General features: G+C 35.0%; 1 protein-coding gene across 7 annotated transcripts in view; it reads left to right on the forward strand.

Moving 5' to 3' along the window:
* The window catches only part of SH3GL3 (SH3 domain containing GRB2 like 3, endophilin A3), a 161,613-nt gene that overhangs the window by 94,075 nt on the left and 47,150 nt on the right, over window positions 1-20,388 (forward strand). The gene's annotated exons all lie outside the window — the stretch shown is intronic.

Raw genomic sequence — 20,388 nt, forward strand, 5'->3', positions numbered from 1 at the left:
ACATATACACACACATGTGTATGTATTATAGAAGGCTTAAATTAAAAAAGGAGTAGGTGGAAGAGATAGAGAAGGTCCTGAGTTAGAGGGTGAGGGAATAGAATAAAAGGCTTTTTAGAGTGTGTAGATCAATGGGAAGGTGGAGTATAGAGGGGTTTGTAAAGGAGAGATTCTTGGTAAGATGGTAGATCAAGGAAAAGGAGAGCACCTTGTATTAGAAGTAAAATAGAGTGAGGAAGGGTTGTTGCTTTCAGGAAATATTATAAAAATAAGAGATACACATGAACCAAATATATAGCTATTTAAGAATGTGTATATATATATATATATATATATATATATGTAAAGATATACATCTATCTATATATCTATATCTCCTTATATATGGTGATATATAAATATATATGTGAGTATGTATTAATGTAAATTATATGTATATATTATATATATATATAATATATATATTATATATATATATATATATACACACACATATATATCTATAGTTGACTGTAGCCATAGAGAAGGTGGGCATGAGGGAAAAAAAGAGTAAACAGTGCATCACAGGAAACAGAAGAAAAACTACAAAGAGGCATAGAAAAGGTGGACAGTTTTGAATATAATGTGTAGAATTTTTATATGTTTTCTTGAAATAGGAATTGCTTTATATTATGAATACTCTTATGTTTTACTGAGCACATAACTTTTCTTATTTTGTATTTAAGTTTAAAATAAAAAAATGTGAAAAGAAAAATGAAAAAATAAATTAATGGTGTATTTCATTTCTAGTTAGATGTTTTTATATGATTTTTTCATTTTCTTTGATTATTATCCTTAATTTTTATGAAAAGAAACCAAGGCAACATAAAAACTCAAGATTTTTTCAGATTTTAAAGAAATTCCTAAAATGACATATCTTAGCCTTTCTTTAATTCACAATTGTGTTTTTTATTTCATGTCACCTTGCAATTTGGCAGTGTTTTGCTAAGAACTTCTTTTTCTCTTTCTTTACACTTTTAAGTACTAAACACCTTTCCTAAAGAGATCTAGGGCAGGACATCACACCTTCAGAGACATAAATTATGAGTATTTTCTCCTAACCCCAAGGAACTCAAGTGCTAGCTAACCACACTCACATCTGTAACAAATGGAGTAATGTTAATACTAAACTTACTACTATACTGTTTGGGGGTTTGATTTTTTTTCAGCTCCAGTCTGCTGCCAAGCTTACTATAAACAGAATATATAATTGCCCAAAAAAGCCTATAATAGAAATTCCTACAGGAACCTTACACTCTCATAGTTATTCATCATTTTCTTTCTTAAAATAAATATTTATTGATAGTTTTAAATTTGTATCACTTACATTCCCACCATTTTACTCTCTTCACCTTACCCCATCCCTGATCCTGATCCATCCCTCCATAAACAATAAACAGAGTGAAAGAAAAAAAAGTTTAGCAAAATTAATAAACATAGTGAAAAAGTCAGCTAATATTCTAAATCCTTGGTCCTTCACCTCTATGGTAGAGAGAAATACCTTCTTTTTTGGAGCCATGCTTGGTTATTATAATTTTATAGCATTCAGTTTTGACTGTTTGGCTGTTGCCACTGATTTAGTGGTTTTGTTTACTTTTCTGTTTCTGTATATATCTTTTCATACTTGTATTTATTCATATTTTCTTACTTTTTAGTAATATTCCTTTGTTTTCATGTGCTACGGTTTAACTGTTTAGCCATTTCCAAACTGATAGATCATCTACTTTGGTTTCCCCTTTTTTTCCCTAGACTTTCTCTAAGTATCTGGCCTCTCCCAGGGAGTTATGCCACATAACAAATAATACTTTTGTAAGAAAGGAAGAAGCAAAAAAATAAACAAAATAAAACATTACCAAGTAGAAAAAATCTGAAAATATATGCAATAGTAGTATAGTTATGGGATGTGTACTCATGCTTTTTCTTCTGGACTTCTTGTTTGCAAGTTTCACTTTTGATGATTATATAAATTGTGCATATTGCTTTGTTGACCCTCCTTACTTTAGTTGGCTTTTGATTCTGTAAACCTTTTTTATGCCTCCTTGTATTTATCATATGTATCAAAAAGCAAGCTTGGGAATATAGTGGATAGAGCATGAGATTTAGAGACAGGAAAACCTGGGTTTTCAGACTGTCTCAGACACCTCATTGTGATCACTTAAACTCCCTGCCTTAGTTTCCTTATCTGAAAAATAAGGGAGGTGGGTTTTATGTCCTTTAAATTCCCTTCCAGCTCTAAAACTATGAACCTATGAGATTAATTATATACTTGACAGTTTGTGGGGAGAGAGAGCAATGGTGGCAAGGATGATCAGATTGGTTGTCTATTGACTCGCTTCAGGAAATGTGTTGTTTCTGCTCATTTAGGCTTAACTCTTCTTTCTTCTATTCTCTACTCTGCTGCCATTGGCCATGAGTCTAAATTCTCCTTGTTTTTTTCAGGGGTATTGTAGCCATGCTAGTTTCCATTTCTTGAGCAATAAAATGCAATGTTAAGACATTTATCATAAAGGTACTATAAACTGGGCTGAATTGTTTACATACTGCCAATGCTTTTGGGTGGGGGAGTAGTTGGGAGTTATAAAGAAGTAAATCTCAAGGAATCACTAGTGTGATATGGTGGGTTTAAAGTTAACATGAAATTTGGATGCATTTAGAGGCATAGTGTCCAAGACAAGGGAAGTGAACATCTTTCTATTCTCTACAGTCTCTGGAGTATTAGTGCTCACTTTGGACTATCGGTGTCTCATTTTATGAATGAAATTGACAATCTGGAATGAATCTAGAGGAGAGACCAGAATCATGAGGAGATTGGAAACTATTCCATATGAAAGCAGGTGGAAAGAAATGGGGATGTATACTATGGAGAAGATATAGGGAAATACATAGTAACTGATAGAAAGATTAGATTGTTCTCTTTGGCAGCAGAGGAAAAACAAGGCGGTAATGTGAAGTAGCCAACAAATAGATTTAGGCTCAGGGTAAGAAAGAACTTCCTTTAAATAAGAGCTGCCCAAAAGTGAAATATGCTAATGAGTTCACCATCACTGGAGATCTTCAAATGAAATTGGAATGACCAATCTATTGGGTATGTTTCAGAAAGTATTCCTGTGCAGGAATAATTTGTACTTATATGTGTATGATTCTGTGGGAAGGCTGAAATTTGAAGGATGGGTACAATATGGATAGGTAAATTGAAGATGTGACAAGTGTAGTCTAAGAGATGGGGAGTTACATGAATAAAAGACATAGGGGAGGATAGTAAGAAAGAGTGAAGAGGTGATTAGAAGCAGTGGATCAGAAGCTGTATGAAAAGAATAGGAAAGAAAGTAAGATTAGTAGGGTTGTAGTAGATTATGAATGATGACCTTAAAAACTAGAAACAGAAAATAAGGAAATGGAAAATAGTTAGAAACCAGAAGCTGGTCAGTCCTATAGTAGGCAATTCATACTTGATTAAAATGTTAAAAATTAATTTTAAATGTTTATTTTATTCTTATGAAAAAGAGAAAAAACTTTTTGTTTTTTCTAACAGTGAAGTTATCAAAGTACAGCTACTATCCTATGATCTCAGTAGTGTTTCAAAACTCCCACTTCAAGTTCTCTATTGTAACATAGTCAGATGCTTCAAGAAAACATACAGAGCAATTAACCCTCTCTGCTGACAGTTGTGAAAGCACATCATCATGTTTTCATGGGTTTTAATAACTCAAATGGTTAAACATTGCCCGAATTGATTATTTTAACGCCTAGAAAGTTCATTTTGAGTTTGTAACTTTACTATTCTTTCAGTCTTACTATTCTTTCAGTGTTTGCTGTTGTTGCTAACATTGATTTATATGGAGATAAGTCTTGGATTTCCAAGAGTAGTGAGGAAAGTAGTTGGCAAATGCCTCAGAACTGTGAGCTGCTGTGATTACTATTCTGACTCCTTCTACTAATATTGATGAAGAATAGATGACTAAACAATTGGACTATGACTTTTCATTATATGAGGTTGGTTGGGCTTTATCTCTTATGAAGCAACTAACAGAATATCTGAGTTTGCATTCTTATAATGTATTTGTAATATTCCTAGTTAGAATGTCTTTCTTATTAATCTCACATTTTTTTTTAGTATTTGAAGGCTTACAAGTCACTTTACTTACAACAATCCCCTGCAAGTTAAATAATGGAGTATGATTATCCTTAATTTTTCTTGTGGGGAACTAAGGCATGGAGAAATTGTGCTGCTCAGGTTCATAAAGTTAGTGTCAGAAGCAAGAGTAAAATCCAGCCTTCTGATTCTTAAATGCAGCATTCTCTCATTATATTACATTGCCTTCAGTGTGGCATTTGAGGATCTGTCCATTCCAACTATTTATAAATAATCTTCCTTTCTTCTTTATATTGAGATAATTTACATTAAAAATTGTGATCCATTAGTTCTGCTATGGTTATGTGAAAATGAAAAACTTTATTCTTTTGTTTTAAAATACATAGCATTTTGAAATCTTGGATCGGCTATTATGAAGTTGGACATTCAAACATGATACTTAATTTAAAAAGCAAAAACTAAAGAGAAATCAATAACAATACAAACTTACTTACCTTTTCTGTGCTTGTTCATTTTTCTAAACTAATAGCCAGCAAAATTATTCCCAGAGATTAACTTCCAGTAAAATATTTTCACTTTGGTTTGGGATAAACAAAACAAAATATATGGACAGTATTAAAAAATGTCAACTTGTAAAATAAAGGATTTTGATCAGATGAAAAAAAAATGTTACCCTCTGGCTAACTTTTGACTCACCTGACCCATAGTTAAATGTGAGTAAGAAGAAAGATGTGTCCCTTTACAGTACTCTAAGGAGAGAGAACATGGTTGTGAAAGGCAACAATTCAGTTAATCATTTAGTTTTCACCAATCAGTGAAAAGGATTAGGATATAGGAGTGAAACAATTGAAAAGTTAGATACTTCCTTTGAGATACTGAATTCAAGTAGTTGTGATATAATATCTCCTCTTTCCAGAATTCCATACTTATTTAAAGAATTCTTGATTATGTTATTCTTTATTCTATTCTAAAAAAACCTGTAGATTTTTTTGTTTCATGCCATAAGCTAGTGAGAAAAAAAATATATACTATTTGTTTCATCAACTAGTAAAATTCAAATACCTTCCCATTTTTCTTCTGCAGGCTTCAAACTTGTCATTTCTCGTGATACAGGTATGGTTCATTGCATTCATGTCCTAAAGTTTATTTAGTCATTTCCTTGGATATATACTTTGTTTGCTTTTTTTAAAAAGGAGCATACTGCTTTAAAAACATGGAAAATATTGTTTTATACATTAGAAGCTTTTCAACAAACTACCATGCAGGGCACATTCCCTTTAATCTGGTTTATCACATTACCTGGTAAGTTAACATAGAGTTTGATATTGGACCAGAATTTTGTGTTCCATATATTAGCTTTTATTTTGTTGTAGCTTTTGTGGATGATGGTCTTTTGGCTCTGCTTTCTTCATTTCATAATTTCATTATGCAAGTTTTCCCTTTTCCTTGTTTCTTTGAATTTTTTATATTCATCATTTTTAAAGAACAGTAGTATTTCTATTATATATATATATATATATATATATATATATATATATATATATAATGATTTGTTTAGCTAGTTTACCTTTGAGGTACTTCGTTTACAAGATTTTTTCTTATTGTAAGAAATGCTGTTTTGAATATTTTTGGGGTCTTTTTTTTGCTGAAACACCTAAGTTATGAGCTCTTGAGTTCTGAACTTGTTTCCTAAGGCAGGTGATTTATTCCTGTACCTAAGTATCATTCTGGATTATTTCACTTTCTATCACCCTCTATATACGATCTGTTACCAGGTTCTGTCTATCTTATCCTTATTACATTTCTCCTATGTTCCCTTTTCTTTCTCTTTCTCCCCTTGGCTTTACATTTCCCTATTATTATTCTTTTACTCCTACCCCTGTGAGTAGTAATTTATTTGGACCTCTTCTTTATTCTATTTGATTTGACGTATTGCATGGATCATGTAGGATAGATAGGTTCCTATAGTATCCTCAAACTTTAATATAATATTCCATAATATAATACCAAATTATAAGGCTCACTTGTGCAACCAGAAATCTCCATCTGCATTTTCAAGTTCCATGCCCAAATCATGCATGGGTGGTGGCATGATATGGAAATTTCTTGGAGCATATGTATTATGTCATTTCCTCCTGCCTAACCCAAGAACAAAACCATATATCTTATGGCCACCTAGTCAGTGGAGATATTCTTTGCTTTCCTCAACTTGTGACCCTGCTGACTTATCTTTTTTGTTTATTTTAGTTTATATGTTAGATGTCAACCAGTGAGATTCTGTATTTTGCCCAGTCCAGCATATTTGGGTATCAAACTCTATAATATAAAGTCCCAGAAGAAGGGGGCATCTCAGATGGTGAGGAAGATCTCAGATCTATTTCATTAGAGGTAGATCATGGACCCTTTAATAAAGTGCCATTGACTCAGAGTTCTTCCTTGCTATCCTCATTCTCTAGACTCCAGGGCTAGACCTCAACTCTGTTTCTGCCTCATTGGAGAATTTCCTTTTCACTTACTTCAATCCTTGCCTCAGTTGACTTCTAGGTTACAACTAGTCCTGTGGATTCTAGTCTCCTTTCTTTCAGGCATAGTGGCATTCCATATATGTATTGGTGTTCTGACCTAGTTTCCTCTGATTTTTAGTTTTTTTAAATGAACACTGCTATAGCTAATGTCGTACTCTTATTATATTCAGAGGAAACTTCTGCTTCTCTTTTTACCTCCACCTCCATTATTAGTGTAATAAAGATAGAAAAGTTGCTACTTTTGCTACAGAATGCTGGCTTGAGGGCAGAAGAAGGGATTGTAAGCAGCAGCAGTATGGAAATTGCTGAGTGGATCCCAGAACATAATCCCATGAGTTGGGCTGTCATGGAAGATGTGCTGAGTGAGCATGTTATGGTTTAGGTATGAGCTTTCTCTGTTATTAATGAATGAATGAATAAATGAATTTTAATTAGTATTAATTTATCAGGTTTTTCAACTTCTAGTTTTATCCTCTGGAGACAGTTCATTTGCTTTATCTTATGTCCATAATTCTATTTTGGTGATTTCAAGAGTTTGTGAAGAATTAAAAAAATGTTAGTACTTCCATCCTTTGGTCATATGACTCAGCAATAGATTTTTAGGAACCCCCCCGCAAATTCCAACTCTGCCAGTTAAGGCTAATTTTAATTCTTTAGTATTCTTTTATCTTCTCTTATTGAATATTGTTAATGAAAATATTGCAAATTTTCTTCTAAAATGGGGATGCTGATACCTCCATTTTTACTGATATACTGCTAGAATATTCATTTTACATGAACAAGGGATACTTTAGAGGAGGGAACCAAGGGTAGAGTTAGATCATGGGGTTAATATCTTTTCTTTTCTCCCCCCCCCCCAATTACATGCAAAAATAATTTTTAACATTCATCCTTTTGCAAACTTTTGAGTTCTATATTTTTCTACCACCTATCCTTCTCTCCCCTTCCTCATGATAGCAACCAATCTGATAATAGCTTGTACCTGTACAATTGTGTTTAACATATTTCCATATTGATGATGTTTGACTTTCAATATCAAAGAAGACCATAAGGGGTAGCTAGGTAGTATAATGGATAGAGCACTGGCCCTGGAGTCAAGAGGACCTGAGTTCAAATCCAACTTCAGACACTAATTACCTAGCTATGTGACCTTGGGCAAGTCACTTAACCCCACTGCCTTGCAAAAAAAAAAAAAAGAAGACCATAACACCAGGAAGGTGATGCCATGATAAATACATGAATTGGATTTGAGTGAGGAGTGATACATTGGGCAAGTATTGATGAAACATGAATATTGAAATACTGAATTTCATTTTTCCAATTAAATTATTCTATAATTTATAGGATTCTTTATGTAGTCACATAATAGGAATCATATAGTCTGGTTCTTGGTTAGGTGGGTGATTCTTGTCCTTAGTTATTGAAGAAGACCAATTTGACCTCACCATGTTTGAGACAAATTACAGTGTGTCTGACTGTGGCTGATCAGACCAATATGAGCTCAGAATACTCTACCACAGATTGGGTACAAATAGTACATGTGAATCCCCGGAGTGGTACTCTAAACTTAGGGATGTCCTGCTTCCTTTGAGCTGCTTCAGTTCTGCCTTCCTCATAGTGCAGCACCCTTACTGATGAGGGCACGCCATGCTGGGTGGTCCTGTGCTAGTGTCTCCCATGCTGTACAAACATTTCTGAAGTTCTTCAATGAAGATCTTCAGAGTGTCTTGGTATCGCTTCTTCTGACCCCCTTATGAGTGTTTGTGCTGGGTGAGTTCTCCATAAAACAGATTTTTTTGGTGAACCTACATCTGGCATTCTAAAAAAGTACGTTTACCATTGTAGTTGCCCTCTCTATAGTAATGTTGGAATGCTAGGCAGTTTAGCTCAAGAAAGGATCTCAGTGTCTGGTATTTTCTTCTGCCAGGTGATCCTCAGAATCTTCAGGTATCTTAGGAAGATTCTGAAGATCATAAAGTCTAACCTGTATTTAAATGAATTCCATTTATAATATACCTAAACAACAGCCATCCATACTTTACCTCCTGGATATTTCTTGAAGAAGATACTTCATCTCTAAGCTCCCTACATTCTCTATGATGTCTCACATGTTTATGCTCTCATTCCTTCACTCTTAACTATTGACCTCTCTGGTTTCTTTTAAATTCCAACAAAAATCTCATTGTTTACAGGAAGCCTTCTTCAACTTCTCTTAATCCTTGTGCTTTCCTTCCATTAATTATTTTCTCTTTATCATCCTTTATATGACTTGCTTTGTTGTATATATTTGTTTGCATGTGTCTCCCATTATATTGGAAGCTTTTTGAGGGCAGCATTTGTCCTTTGTCTCTTTTTGTATCCATTGCATTTAGTACAAAGAAGTCACTTAATAAAATGTTTATAGATTGAATACTTGAAAAGTTAAACCATTTTCATTTTTTCATAGCCCTATTTGGAAAAATATTTTTCCTTTACCTTGAGCCTAAATCTATTTCTCTTCAACTTCTCATTATTCTTACTTCAGTTTTCTAGAGCCATGCTGAATAAGTCTTAAATATAATTGAATACAATTATTATTTCTCTTCTAAATCTTTTCATTGTGTCTTTCCTTCAGTGTCCAGGCTAAATATCTAAAAATTCTTTCAATTTTTCTTCATATTGGATGCTCTATCCTTTTGTTCATGCCTTTAAAAAATAAATAAAATCATGTACAAATGTCTTTCAAAGTTAATTTGCTAATTCAGCAACATTGTAGCATTCTTTAAAATATGATTAACTTTTATATGAAAATTTCCTATAATAAATATGTGGTACTTATAACAATTTTGACTTGTTATAAACAGTTGTATTATTTATTAGAACCAACAATTTGATCCTATTGTAACCACTTTGAGCTTGGTAACTGTTTGTATTTTATTTTTAAGAATTGTTTTCAAGTGAAGACTAAGAAGTGAGAGAGTTGGACTAAATGTTCTATCCAGTTCTAAATTTGTGACCTAATGAGTCTAGGAACCACAAGTGCAAACAAAAAGTATTAATATTTTCTTTTGATTGTAGAGAACTTTCCAAATAATTGTATAGTGAAGAATCAAACATTTCACAAGAAAATAATTTCAAGAAAACAAATACTTCGCAAATTATCGGCAAGTATTTATATCTTTTATAGTTACAGATACTCCAGTATAAGTAGATCATTTTCTCATTTCTCAATTATATCTTTTTTTTTTGAAGTTTTTTGCAAGGCAGTGGAGTTAAAGTGGCTTGTCCAAGGCCATGCAGCTAGGTAATTATTGTGTTTGAGGCTGGATTTGAACTCAGATACTCCTGACTCCAGGGCCGGTATTCTATCCCCTGGGCCACCTAGCCGCTCCTCAATTATATCTTTATGAGGTTAATCCCGGACTTGATTTTGCCACTTTTGTCTTACCCATTTTTGAGTGTGCTTCTTTCTGAACTACCTTGGAACAAACATCAGCTTGGAGCAGAGGTTTTTATCTTTTGTATGTGTTATATACTCTTTTGTCAGTCTAGTGAAGTTTAGGAACTTCTCAGAATAAACAATGTCTTATTTAAACAATTCATCATTGAAGAAAATGTTAAATCTCTGTTAGAGATTGGTGATAATGCAAAAGTACTTTTTCCTTCTCCAAATTCATGAATAATTTAAAAAAAAAACCCTGGATTAAAGTATATAAGAACAATTTGAGTGAGGAAGTTAGTTTTTCCTCACTGCTGGATATGACTCTTTTTTTTGTTTTTTTCAAGGCAATGGGGTTAAGTGACTTGCCCAAGACCACACAGCTAGGTAATTATTAAGTGTCTGAGGTTGAATTTGAACTCAGGTCCTCCTGCCTCCTGGGCCGGTGTTCTATCCACTGTTCCACCTAGCTGCCCCTAAATTTGACTTTTTTAATGAGTCTTTTGAGGTTTTTTTAGACTCTTTTCCTTAGCCAGTGGTTACTTCAGCACTATTTTCTATCTCTTTGATCTCTTGGGTACCAAGATAGAAATGCTTTATGGCCAAGGAGGAAAAAAACTGGACCTCTTTTCAGATTTCTCCTTCAAGCTCCCTATATTCACTTTTACATAGGAGATGCAAGAAGAGTGTGAATAAACCTTTCTTTTCTTAATTAAAAGGGAATACTTTTCTTTACCATTTGACCTTATTTTTAAAAAAGGAATAAAATCATCATTTTCTCCACTAGATTTTTGTCTCTTGTTGTTGGTACTTCTGTAAATTGAATTTGAATTTCAGCAGTAAAATATTTCATTACCAGCCCAGTCAGTCATCTTCCCTTGAAAGAGAGATGACTCTGGATTTTTGAGTTATGCCAGCATATCTCAGTGACAAGACCCTCTTAAACTCAAAAGGCTTAATGTCTAGACCTGAGGATGTACTAATTCTTGTCCAAGGACCAGCCTAGTTCATTCAAAGAGGGTTATCACTAGATAGGCTGGGGGGGGGGGGGGTTGACTGTTTAGCCATAGCAGTTCAGAATTACTGTCTCCTAAATGGTAAAAGAGTGGTTATCTATGGTAATGAATGACATACTCAATACCAACTGAAATCAGAGATTTTAGAAGTTTTGAGATAAATAATAAGATTTCAATGTTAAACACTTCTTATTTGGTTTTCTTAGCAACTTTAGCTCACAGTCAATTTTCATATCAAATATTTTCTATTTAAATACCATATCTATTTAAACAGAACTTTAAAAAAAGCTTATTCATTCAATTAGCAAAACTCGGGTCAGTATTTAAGGCAGCATAACATAACAGAATGGCTTTTTGAGTCATAGAGCTTGAGTTTAAATTTCCCCTCTTTGGGATTATACTGTGTGACTTAAGGCAAGTTACTTAACTCTGAGTCTCAGTTTCCTTATCTGTAAAACAAGGGTATCATAATAGATGGCCTGTTTTGTCCTTCCATCTCTAATCTTAGTGTTCCTACTAAATTCTGAGGGATTTATACATGAATTGGACTAGCCACTCTATTCATGGAACTAATAATTTTGTAGTGGCAGGGACAGAAGTATGATGGGGAGAATGAAATAAAAGAAACAGTTATTAAAAATAAGGACAAGCTTGGTTTGGATAGGAGAAAACAGAAAAATCTCATTGTGCTTACCTCTGATGAAGATCATTTGCAATCCTATCAGTTAGAAAGCTTCTGTACCTTAATAACATGTGATGTCTAGATAATGTCTTCTTACTGTATCAAACAAGATTGCCTTTCAGTTCAACCTCCTTTCATAGGGACATGAATGTGGGCAGGATGTGTTGTTCTAGCACAAAAATTAAAGCCACTCAGAACCACTCAGAGTTATTTGACTTTTCAGTAAAGTTAATTGCCTGCAGCTAGGTGGTGCAGTGGATAGAGCACTGGCCTTGGAGTTAGGAGGACCAGAGTTTGAACCCAGCCTCAGACATTTGCTACTTACTAGCTATGTGACCTTGGGCAAGTTACTTAACGCTGACTGCCTCTCATCCAGGGCCATCTCCAGCCATCTTGATTCATATCTGGTCACTGGACCCAGATGACTCTGGAGGAGAAAGTGAGACTGGTGACTTAGCCCAGCACCTCCTCACTCAAATCCAATTCACATGCTTGCCATGGTATTACTTACCCTGGTGTCATGGTCTTCTTTGAGAAAAAGGACAAAACATCACTTCAAAGTTAATTGCCTGCAATTCTAGATCCTGCACAATTGTGTTATCCATCTTCCCTTCCCCATTTCATGACTTCCCTCCAGGCACTCCCTGCTACAACTAAATTTTATTACTTGCTATCTTAGAATAGTTGTCTTTGATACTCCCATCATATAGTAATAATTATTTGAACTATATCTTTATACAGTAAGCTTCACAAGGTCAGAGCATGTATCTTATGTAAATTTAGCATTACCTTCAACTTCTAGCATGATCCCTTAACATGTTGGTGCTTATTAATACATGAAAATGATTCTGATATTAATTTTTATAAAATATATTTGTAAAAATACAATATACTAGGAAAAATAATGTATTCAAAAGCCAGATACAAATGATTTGAGCTCATTTTTATAGTTTTGTCTTATTATCTTTGTGACATTGGGTAATTTTTTTTATCCTATGCAGTCTGCTACCTCATATGAATAGTGAATAAAATCTCTACCTTGCCTATTTTATATTTTCTCTAGGAAAATCAAGAGTATGTAAAAGCATACTGAAAATTGCAATATGTTATTTTTACTAGTGTGTAAGTTCCTTTATGATTTTTTAAAATATTTTCTTTGGTACCTAACTCAGTGTTTTGCTAAATTGTTTAATAACAATTTAGATGTTTCCAAACTTCTAGATGCTTGAAGGCACCACCATTCTTCTAATCACTCAGTTCATAATCATAGTGTAATACTGGATGTCTCAATTTGCTGTACCCCACATATGCAGTTAATTGCTAAATCTCATCATTTCTATTTTCACAATACCTACATTGCCTTACTATTACATCTAATACAACTGTTACCTTCAATAACTTCCTGTTGCATCTAGAATAAAATACAAACCTCCTCTCTTTAACTCTTAAAGTTAGCTGTCTTTCTAGTCTCATTGGATATTACTCTCCCTTTCACACTCATTGGATTCAGCCACCTGACCTTCTCTTTGTTTCTCATACATGATATTTTATACCTTTGTGTTGCTTGGTTGCCTCAAGGTTAGAGTGCAGTGTCTACTTATCTTTGTCCCTAGGATCCCTCTCTTCTTTTAAGACACAACTTAGACAATATCTTCTGAATGAAGCCTTTCCTGATTTCAGCTACTAGTATATACCTTCCTCCTTTATATTTATTTTATGTATGTGTGAACTGATTAATTTTATATACTATTTATATATATTTATATTTATGTACTTGATGTCTCCCCCATTAGAATGTAAGTTTCTTGTGTAATATGTAATGGAAGTTCTCTTTTTTGAACTTAATTCCTTTGAAGCACCTATCACAGTGCTTGGTGCAAAATAGACATAGTATAGTACATAGTAGCTTCTCAGTAAATGTTGATTGATTTTATATATATATATATATATATATATATATATATATATATATATACCCTATAAAAGCTGAGAAGTTAACACTTAATTGTAATAGCACATTTTTGTGGGAGTTGAGGTATGGAGGGGCATCAGGGATTAGCAGGTGTGACTGAGATAATATGAAGCTTTCTGATGATCTCATTTGATACAGGGATAGGACTCAGAGAATCTCAGGAATGGATAATTAGCTTATGAAATAAATGGTTCTCTATCAGATCTTATTTATCTTCATTGAACCTTTGGTTCAATATTAAATTATATTGCAGTCAATTAAATTGCACTCAATTCATAGAATTCTCAATGATTGTTTGAGGTATCAATATCTATGTTGTGGTTTAAAGAAAGATCCACACTGAAAGACCATACCTGTGGGAGGCAAAGCTGACATTCTGTCCTGATAATTCAGGATTCTGACTTATTTGTATTCTGGCCCAGGTGAAGGGCAATTTGTTAGTATAGCTACCATGAAAGTAGACCTCACGAGTACTTGAGATGAAGGCCAGATTTCCCTCAAAGAGATTTATGTCTCTTCAAGGGTGTTTTGTCCCGTATAGCATGAGAAAAATAATTTGGGGCTAAACAAGAGTAAGGGCAGGTATTAATGATCAGCAACCTCAGCAGTAAAAGAATCTCAATGTGGTTTCAGAGGAATTCCTGGTTTTTTGTTAGTTTGTTTTAAGTAGAAATGCTAGCATTGTGATGGCTCTGCTAAGATGAGTTATCAACTAGACAGTCTTCTGAGTAGATGAATAAATACATTGAGAAGCTGGGTAAAACTCCTGTAGTTCTGTTGGTCTAATTCCTGGAGGATTTTTGCTGAATATAATTTTTGTTTTCACATAGTTGATGGCTCAGCTGTTTTCTCTGAAGCCAGCAGATCCAGTTGTTTCTTTTTTATATTATATTTTATTTTATTTTGGATTTTTTTACAATTTGCCCCCCTAATCTTGGTTCCCTCCCCCCACAGAAGGCAGTCTGTTAGTCTTTACATTGTTTCCATGGTATACATTGATCTACGTTGAATGTGATGAGAGAGAAAATCATATTCCCAAGGAAGAAAAATACAGTATTGTGCCTGATTGTTGCACTAATGGAACGAGCGAGTCCATCAAGGTTGGTCATCACCTCCATATTACTGTTAGGGTGCACAATGTTCCTCTGGTTCTGCTCAACATCAGTCCATGCAAATCTTTCCAGGCTTCCCTGAATTCCCATCCCTCCTGATTTCTAATAGAAAAATAGTGTTCTATCATATACATATACCACATTTTGTTAAGTCATTCCCCAATTGAAAGACATTTACATTATTTCAATTCTTTGCCACCACAAACAGAGCTTCTATAAATATTTTTGTACAAGTGATTTTTTATACATTACTAAAATATTCTTGTTTAAGAGTAAACATAATACCCCCTTCCCCCATAAAAATATAGACCCTCATGAGAAATAAAGTAAAGGAAAGAGAAAAAAAATGTGTTTCAGTTTGTGTTCTGATATCATCAGCTGTGTCTTGGGTGGATCACATTCTTTATAAGTCCATCATAAAAATTACTTTCATATTTTTGCACTGTTGCTGTTGCTAATTGTAATTGCCTCCATCCATTCCTCCCCACTCTCATATATTATATTTTCTCTCTCCTTTCTGTCTGGGGTCTTCTTCCCCGGACTCCCGAGTGAGCTCCTCAGTGGGCACTGCTTCAGGCGTCCCTGGTATTTCCCTCCCCCGGGGATCAGCGAGGAGGGACTCAGGCAGACACTTGTTCAGGAGGCATATGTTTTATTAGGTGCAGAGGGATCCCCGAATAGCTCAGGGCGCTGGATAATATAGGGAGTTATTTCCGGGCTGCCACCCCAATCCGCCCCGAGGGCAGAACCTACCACCCGATTGGAGCAAAGGACACAGGCCAACCAGGCGAAGCCACTGCTCCCCTTAAGGAGCCGTGTCTTCTCTGGGTTGGTCTGACCTCACTCCCGGGGAGGTCCTATCCACCCAGGCGGTCAGGGCCGACCCCCGACACCTTTCATTCTGTCCCTCTTCTGCAATGTGCTGTAGGGTAGCTGCGTAGTGCAGCCGAATGATCACCAGCCTGGGGCCAAGAGGCCCTGAACCCACATACCACCCCTGAGACCCAGCAACCACCCAGCTCCGTGGTCCCAGACAGACCACCCAATCCCAGCCCCTTGAAAGAAGTAAAACAGAAAATTTTTTATATCTCAATATTCTCTCCTATGATCTGCCCTCTCTTCTATCACCCACATGCCACACTTACCCCTTTCTCCCTTCTCTCCTTTTGCCTCTAGATGTCTATACCCTATTGAGTGTGCATGCTGTTTTTTCTCTGAGTCATTTCTGATGAGAGTGAAGGTTCCCTCTTTCCTCTTTGCCTCCCTCCCTTCCATATCATTGCAAAAGCTCATTGTAATATATATATATATATATACATATATATACATATATATGTATATATATATACACATATAGAGAGAGAGAGATGTAAATAATTATAAAAATATTTATCTCTCTCTTTTGCCTTCTAGAATATTATATTTATATTTCAAGTCCTATGAGCCCTTAACGTAGTTGCTGCTAAGTCCTGTGTGATCCTGACTGCAGCTACACGTTATTTGAATTGTGTCCTTCTGACTGCTTATAATATTTTATCTTTGACTTGGGAGTTCTGGAACTTGGTTATAATATTCCTGGGGGTTGTTTTTTGATTCTCTTTCCAGGGGAGATCAGTGAATTCTTTCAATTTCTATTTTACCCTCTGCTTCTAGCATATCAGGGCAATTTTCCTGTAGGATTTCTTTAAAAATGAGGTCAAGGTTCTTTTCCTGATCATGTTTTTCAGGTATCTCAATAAACTTTAAATTATCTTTCCTGAATCTGTTTTCCAGATCAGTTGTTTTTTTCAGTGAGATGTTTCACATTTTCTTCTAATTTTTCATTCTTTTGCTGTTGAGCTATTGTGTCTTATCTTCTCATAAAATCATCAGTTTCCTTTAGCTTCATTCTACATCTGAAGGATTTGTTTCCCTCAGAGAGCTTTTGTGTCTCCTTTTCCATCTGTCCAATTCTGCTTTTTAAAGCATTCTTCTCCTCAATAACTTTTTGAATTGTTTTATCCATTTGACCAATGCTGGTTTTAAACATATTATTTTCTTCAGCACTTTTTTGGATCTCCTTGACTAAGCTGCTGACTTCTTTTTCATGTCTTTCCTGCATCTCTCTCATTTCTTTTCTTAATTTTTCTTCTATCCTCCTTAATTGATTTTCAAAATCTTTTCTGAGCTCTATCATAGCCTGGGCCCAACTTCTGTTTTTTCATGGAGTCTTTAGATGCTGGAGCTTGTACTTCCTCATCTTCAGATTGAGTATTTTTGACACTTCTTGGACAAAGAATTTCTCAGTGGTGTTCCTCTTTTTTCTGTTTACTCATTTCTCCAGCCTGTGCCTGGCTTTATGGTGCTTCCTGAGCTTTTGAGTATTAATGGGACACCCGCTTTGGGTTATTTTTTTAAGAAGGGACTTTTATTCCTCCAAGGGCATGTGCTCTCTTGCCTGTGCTTTGATATGTAGATGAACACAGGCACTCCCCTCTGCCCTGGAGCTGTGAGGAGGATCACTGCTATCTTAGTATGGAAGGCCAAACTGAAACCTGGATCTGAGTGTGGGTCAACAGCAGAGTTCTGCCCCAGGGAGAGCAGAGAAATTTCTGCATTCTCCCCTGACCCCCTTCCCAGTCTGTGGGCTGTGCTCTGGAGGTGCAGGCAGGTTTCTCCTGATTCTCCCTGCAGGTTCTGTGGCTGGCGTTCCTCCTTCCACACTTATTCTGGTGTAGCAGTGTTCTCTCTCGGCCCCTTCAAGCTGTTGCCGGTGATCCCTAGGCTGGGCTGAGCTGCTCTTTTTTCCAACCCCCCATCCTGGTGAAGCACACCTTTCCTGTGGAACTTCTAAGTTATCTTGGACTGGGAAAATGTATCACTCAGTCTTTCTGTGGGTTCTGCCTGTCTAAATTTTGACTAGAATCAAAATTTGTTGGCTTTTGGATGTTTTGGGGGAAGGAGTTTCTGGGAAGTGCTGCCTTCATGTCACAATATTGGCTCAGCCCCCCACCCTTAGGTCCAGTTGTTTCTTAAGTGTATTCTTTTTTGTTTGTTTTTTGCAAGGCAATGGGGTTGAGTGTCTTGCCCAAGGTCACACAGGTGATAATTATTAAGTATCTGAGGTTGGATTTGAACTCAGGTCCTCCTGACTCCCAAGGGTGGTTCTCTATGCACCCTTCTTAAGTGTTTTCTTCATTTAATATAATAAAGCCACATCATCAGCTTGGAATATGATGTTTACTGTTAGTGTATAGTACCATGTAATTCACCTAGTTGTTTTGCCATTTTACTTTAATGACAAGTTAAAAGATTGCTTGGGATAAAATGCCAAAATTATCCAATTTAATCCACAGATAAGTTTTGTGCCTGGAACAGACCCCCTTTCCATCCTTATTGAAGTAACTTTCATCTTTTAGGACAGAATTGAGATTAGATTCTCCATTAGACCTTCCTGAATTCTCTAAGTTAAAGTGAAGTCTCTTCCCTCAAATTTCTCCTAATGGAATGTCCCCTTTGCTTTTGTCTCATTCTCACTGGCTTCATAGTAATTTGTGTCTATTTGCCCCCACCACACTCCTTCATTGGATTTTAGAACCATGAGCATAGGCTCTCTGTTTTGTCTATCTTAGTATCTCTTACAAATTCTTACTTGACCATAGATAGATAGTAATTTTTTCTAGAACTGATTAGAATCAAAATTGAATAAAATAACTTATTAACCAATAGTAGGACATGTGGCTTAAAGTTTATTTGGTCTCCTCATGAAGGATAAAACAAAAGTGAATGTGATAAGGTAAATCAAATACTGTAACTAAAGTAGGAAGAATTGCATTTGGATCCAACCTACTTGGGTGACCCTGATGAGCCACTTTATCAATTTGAGTCTTAGTTTCCTCATCTGTAAAATGTTAGAACTTGTTGATCTCCCTGGCCTCTTTAACCTCTAAAAAGTATGATCTTCTTACCTAATCCTGTTAATTCAATCTTTCCATAGAATATTTTTAAATTTGTACTTATTTTTATTAGTAATTTTGTATTTTTTGTACTTAATGGTATTTTTCTTAATTACTTGTAAAGATAGCTTTCAACATTCATTTTTGTAAGATTTGGGGTTCCAAATTTTTCTGCTCCCCTCCCTTCCTTTTCCCTTTCCCCAAGACAATAAGAAATATGATATAGATTATACATGCACAATCATGTTAAACATATTTTCACATTAGTCATATTGTGAAAGAAGAATTAGAACAAAAGAGAAAACTGAGAAAGGAAAAACAAAAAAATGAAAATACTAAGTATGCTTTAATCTGCATTCCAACTCCATAGTTCTTTCTTTGGATGCAGATGGCATTTTCTATCATGAGTCCCTTGGAATTGTTTTGTATCATTGTATTGTTGAGAAAAACCAAGTCTATTATAGTTGATCATTGCACAATATTACTGTTACAAGTATACAATGTTCTCCTGGTTCTGCAAACTTCACTCAGGATCAATTCATGTAAACCAGCTTTTTCTGAAATTCTCCTGCTAATCATTTCTTACAGAATAATAGTTTTCTATTACATTCATATACCATGACTTGTTTAGTCATTCTCCAATAGATGTGCATCCCCTCAATTTTCAGTTCTTTGCCACCACAAAAAAGAACTGCTATAAATATTTTTGTACATAATGTTTTTTCTCATTTTTCTTCAGATTTCAGTTTGTAATATGCATTTGTAAATTTAGCATTGCTTGGAAGATATATTGTTTTTTTTAATTTTAAAAAGCCTTTATTTATTTTTGAGTTTTACATTTTCCCCCCAATCTCACTTCCTTCCCCACACCCTCCACAGAAGGCAGTTTATTAGTCTTTACATCATTCCCATAGTATGGATTGATCTAAGTTGAATGTGATGAGAGAGAAAGCATATCCTTAAGGAAGAAAGATATAGTATGAGATATAGCAGAATTACATAATAAGACAACATTTTTAAAAAAAATATATATGTAATAGTCCTTGGTCTTTGTTCAAACTCCACAATTCTTTCTCAGGATACAGATGGCATTCTCCATCACAGACATTCCAGAATTGTGCCCACTTGCTGCCCTTTTGGTATGAGCAAGTCCATTAAGGTTGATCATCACTCCCATGTTGTTGGAAGATATATTGTGAATAGAGTTTCATCAATTCTTTATGCTCTCAGAAAGTTATTGAAACCAGACAAAGCTTTACTTCATTGCAATTTTCTTATTCCTTTTCACTTATTTCAGTTCCATAAATTTATATTAAATGCCCAATAAGTGCACAGTCCTGTGCAAGATATTATGCTTTGCTAAAAACAGTTTTGTTATAGAGATTATGGTCTCCTAGAGACCATATCATTGGAATAGAATTCAAAGCAAACTTGACAATCATGGAATTGCAGAGTTCAAAGAAACTTCTAAAGCTGTCTATTTTTAACCACCTGATCAAGAATAGCTTCTTTAGCAATCCCAAACAAATGGCCATCCATTTTCTGATTGAAGACCTCTGTTGAAGGGGAATCCATTCCCTTTTAAACCCCTCCCCC

This window comes from Macrotis lagotis, chromosome 4, assembly GCF_037893015.1.
Source record: "Macrotis lagotis isolate mMagLag1 chromosome 4, bilby.v1.9.chrom.fasta, whole genome shotgun sequence".
NCBI lineage: Eukaryota > Metazoa > Chordata > Mammalia > Peramelemorphia > Peramelidae > Macrotis > Macrotis lagotis.